Source organism: Nycticebus coucang, chromosome 14, assembly GCF_027406575.1.
Source record: "Nycticebus coucang isolate mNycCou1 chromosome 14, mNycCou1.pri, whole genome shotgun sequence".
NCBI lineage: Eukaryota > Metazoa > Chordata > Mammalia > Primates > Lorisidae > Nycticebus > Nycticebus coucang.
Window position 1 is genome coordinate 50003890 of NC_069793.1, and position 5027 is coordinate 50008916.

At 41.1% G+C, this 5027-nt stretch overlaps 1 pseudogene; it reads left to right on the forward strand.

The window, feature by feature from the left end:
• The first annotated feature begins 230 nt into the window (after positions 1-230).
• Positions 231-1038, forward strand: LOC128565950 (60S ribosomal protein L7-like; annotated as a pseudogene).
• Positions 1039-5027: the final 3989 nt, after the last annotated feature.

A 5027-nucleotide genomic window follows, 5' to 3' on the forward strand; every position in this document is an offset into this window, starting at 1 on the left:
GAGGACAATTAATCACAATTAAGGTTATGGTGGGGGAAGCAGAAAGTGGGATGGAGGGAGGGGGGTGGGGCCTTAGTGTGTGTCACACTTTATGGGGGCAAGACATGATTGCAAGAGGGACTTTACCTAACAATTGCAATCAGTGTAACTGGCTTATTGTACCCTCAATGAATCCCCAACAATAAAAAAAAAAGAAAAAAAAAAAAAAGCCTCTTTTTCCGGCTGGAACCATGGCCGCTGTTGAAGAGAAGAAAAAGAAGGTTCCTGCTGTGACAGAAACCCTTAAGAAAAAGCGAAAGAATTTCGCAGAGCTGAAGATCAAGCGTCTGAGAAAGAAGTGTGCCCAAAAGATGCTTCGAAAGGCAAGGAGGAAGCTTATCTATGAAAAAGCTAAGCATTATCATAAAGAATATAGGCAGATGTAAAGAACTGAGATTCGGATGGCTAGGATGGCAAGAAAAGCTGGCAACTTCTATGTACCTGCAGAACCAAAATTGGCATTTGTCATCAGGATCAGAGGTATCAATGGTGTGAGTCCACAGGTCCGAAAAGTGTTGCAGCTTCTCCGCCTTCGCCAGATCTTCAATGGAACTTTTGTTAAGCTCAACAAGGCTTCCATTAACATGCTGAGGATTGTAGAACCGTATATTGCATGGGGGTACCCAAATCTGAAGTCAGTAAATGAGCTAATCTACAAGCGTGGTTATGGCAAAATCAATAAGAAACGAATTGCGTTGACTGATAACAGTTTGATTGCACGATCTCTTGGTAAATATGGCATCATCTGCATGGAGGATCTGATTCATGAGATCTATACTGTTGGAAAACGCTTCAAAGAAGCAAATAACTTCTTGTGGCCCTTTAAGTTATCATCTCCACGGGGAGGGATGAAGAAAAAAACAACCCACTTTGTAGAAGGTGGAGATGCTGGTAATAGGGAAGATCAAATCAATAGGCTTATTAGAAGAATGAACTAAGGTATCTGCCCTGATTGTTTTTGTAATCTGGTCAGTTAATAAACAGTGACTGCTTTCAAAAAAAAAAAAAAGTTCAAAGCACAGTAAATATATTCTTTTTTTTCTTTTTTTTTGTAGGGACAGAGTCTCACTTAATTGCCCTTGGTAGAGTGCCGTGGCGTCACACAATTCACAGCAACCTCCAGCTCCTGGGCTTAGGGGATTCTCTTGCCTCAGCCTCTGGAGTAGCTGGGACTACAGGCACCCACCACAACACCTGGCTATATTTTTGTTGCAGTTTGGCCGGGGCCGGGTTTGAAACCACCACCCTCGGTATATGGGGCCAGTGCCTAACTCACTGAGCCACAGGCGCCACCCCAGTATAGTCTTTTTTTAACTCTTTTTTTGATCAACATAATTTAAGTGTGCTGTGGAAGTTTAACTATAAAAAAGGTTGAAAAGCACTGCTCTAGACTCTAGAAACTTCCAGATGTGGAGCTCTGCCCAGGTGAAGCTTAGGAGATCAAGGAGAAGAAGAAAACTCCTGCTCGTTTCAAGCAGGCTCTATGCCAACAACAAAAAAGAAAAGAAATTTAAAAAGAGGCACTGAATCAACCATACCCAGCCTAGCCCCAAATCTATTAATCAAGCCTACTTTTCATAAACAGAATTAATTGAAAGTGCCACACTAATTGGACTCTCTCATTTTGAAAGGAAACATTGGTGGTGGGGAGATGCCTTCTCTCTATTAACAGGGGAGATGTCTCACTGCCTGATTTCATTCTCCTACTTTCTGCTTTAAGGAGTCAGGGTTCAATCTAAACTAGGGATGGGGGAGATCAGATTTATTCTGAATTTAAGATTAAACTCCAAAAGGACTGTCAACATAAATGTAGGAGTTTTAACACTTAGAAGAAAACACAGGTGCAAATCTTCAGGATCTTTGGTTAGACAATACTGAAAGCACAAATGACAAAAGAAGAAATAGACTGGATTTCATCAAAACTTACAACTTTTTTGCTTCAAAGAACACCATCAAGGAAGTAAAAAGACATCCCACAAAATGAGAAAACGTATTTACAAATAATATATCTAATACCCAGAATATATGAAGAGCTCTTGCAATTCAACAATTAAAAGACAGCCTGATTTAAAAATGAGCAAAGGATCTGAATAGAGATCTCCAGAAAAAAATACACAAATGGCCAATAAACACATGAATAGATGCTCAACATCATTAGCCATTAGAAAAACATAAATCAAAACCACAGTAAGATTTTACTTCAACCTCACCAGGGTGGTCATAATAAAAAAGATAGATGAGTAAGCAGGAGTCTAGTAGTTCCTTAAACAATTAAATGTACAGTTACCACATTACCTAGCAATTCTACCCCTAAGTACATACCCACGAGAAATGAAAACACATGTTCATGCAAAACTTGTACACTAATATTTGTAGTAAGCATTATTTATAATAGCCAAAAATAGAAACAATCTAAATGTCCATTAACTGAAGAATGGATAAACGAAACGTGGCCCATCCATAGCCACAATTTATACCTGTCTATACATAGATAACATAGTAGATGAGGCGGCAAGTATTTGTGACTCAGTGAGAAACCTCAAATGCTGCACTGGAAGTGGAGAATCAATGACAGTGTCATGTAGTCAATGACATTTCAGTTCAGCTTTGAAGGATGAGTAGGCATTAGCTAAATGATGAGGGTGGAGAATGGGCGTTCCTTATAAAGCAAACAGTATGTAGTGAGTGCAAAGATAAAACATTCACTCATGAAATGTTTACCAAATGCCTGCTATGTGCAGGACACAGTGGTGAGTGCTGGGATTTCGCAGTGAAAAAGAGTCAGGGAAAAGGTCTTGAGCCAGATGTCCTCCCTAGACTGATTAGCAGATGATGGGGATGAGAAACAGGGAGATGCAGCAGAAACATGGCTTTGGGGAGTAACTCTAGGCATTAGGAAGACAGTTTCTATAAAGAAAGTTTCCCCACAGAAAGCATAAACCTCAGTGTGCATCCCACTGGGGCTGCATGGGTAAGGGCTTAATGTTGGGATCTGAGCAGTGTGGACAGCTTTTCCTGGATCTCCTCCAAGTTCCGTGCCCCTGACCTTCCCAAGATGCAATTGTGCTGCCAAGAGATGGGCAGTGAGCAACTGGCTCTGAGTATAAAGGAAGCAGGATGGTGAAGGTGCACCCCCCTGAGAGCCTGGCCTGGGGACAACTGGGGCAGCACAAAGGAGGCAGGTGAGATACGAAAGACAGGTGCCTCAAGTGCAGCCAGCCCAACTGAGCCTCAGAGTCATTTCCATGAAATTACCACCACTCATAAAGTGATCTGGGAGATAATATTTTGCATAATTTCCTGAAAGCCAATACTGAGTGGAGACTAGGACTGATTCCCTTATATCTTCTATAAATAATAAGGGCATATGAATGAGGGACACTTGCTGGGCCCCTGTTGAGGAACTAGCCCTAGGGACTTCTAAAGTGGCTCAGCAGGAGGAGAGAACTCCTACTTTTGGAATTTTGCTCCAAAATTGGCCCATGAAAAAATAAACAAAATTGGCCCATGTCTGGGTTAGGCAGTGTAGTATCTCTCTGGCTCTGGGCCCTTTCCTTCAGCTCATAAACATGTCCAAGCCTCATTCTACATTATAAAATCCTCCCTCCCCTGTCTCAGTCTTTGCATTATCTATTTTCCTTCACAGTCAAGTTTCTAAGAGTAGTTTGTATTTGCTACATTCACTGTTTCACCTCAATGGTTCTCATCAAAGTCATTCAAGCTATCGCATGTGACCCCAGTTAAAATTACTTTTATCAAAAAGACAGAAAATAACAGATGCTGGCAAGGCTTCAGAGAAAGTGGAATGCTCCAGGACTGTTGGTGGGAATATAAATTAGTACAGCCACCATAGAAAACAGCATAGAAAACTGTATCAAAAAACTAAATATTGGCTCGATGCCTGTAGCTCGGTGGCTAGGGCACCAGCCACATACAACGGAAGTGGCAGGTTCGAATCTAGCCTGGGCCTGCCAAACAACAAGAAATGGCCAGGTGTTGTGGCAGGCTCCTGTGGTCCCAGCTACTTGGGAGGCTGAGGCAGGAGAATCGCTTGAGGCCAGGAGCTTAAGGTTGCTGTGAGCCGTGAAGCCACAGCACTTTACCCAGGGCAACATAGTGAGGCTCTGTCTCAAAAGAAAACAAAAACAAAAACAAAAACTGAGCATAAAGCTGGACATGGTGGCTCATGCTTGTAATTCTAGCACTCTGGGAGGCCAAGGCAGGTGGATTGCTTGAGCTTATGAGTTCGAGACCAGCCTGAGCAAAAGTGAGACCCCTGTCTCTACTAAAAATAGAAAAACTGAGGCAAGAGGATCACTTGAGCCCAAGAGTTGGAGGTTGCGCTGAGCTGTGATACCATAGCACTCTACCCAGGGTGATAGCTTGAGACTCTGTCTCAGGAAAAAAAAGAAAAAAAAAAAACTAAACTAAACATAGAACCAGCAATCCTGCTCCAGGTTGTGTATGCAAAAGAAAGGAAATCAATATATTGAAGAGAATAAACATGTTTACTGCCTGTTTACAATAGCCAAGATATGGAATCAACCTAAGTGTCCAACAACGGATGAATGGATAAAATGTGGTATATATACACAATGGAATATTATGTCATTAAAAAGAATGAAATCCTGTCATTTACAACAACATGAATGGAAATGAAGGACATTGTGTTAGGTGAAAGAAGCCAGGCACAGAAAGATAGATGTGGCTTATTGTCACTTACATGTGAGAGTTAAAAAAATTGGTCTTGGTGAGGTAGTAAATATAATGGTGGTTACCAGAGGCTGGGAATGATATTGAGAAGGGGGGAGATAATGAGAGGTTGATAAATGGGTACAAAAGTATAGTTAGACAGAAGGAATAAAATCTAATGTTCAATAAATAGCAATAATTTATTGTATATTTCAAAATAATAAAGAGTAGACTCAGAATGTTCTCAATACAAAGAAATGATAACTGTTTGCAGTGATAGATATTCCAGTTACCCA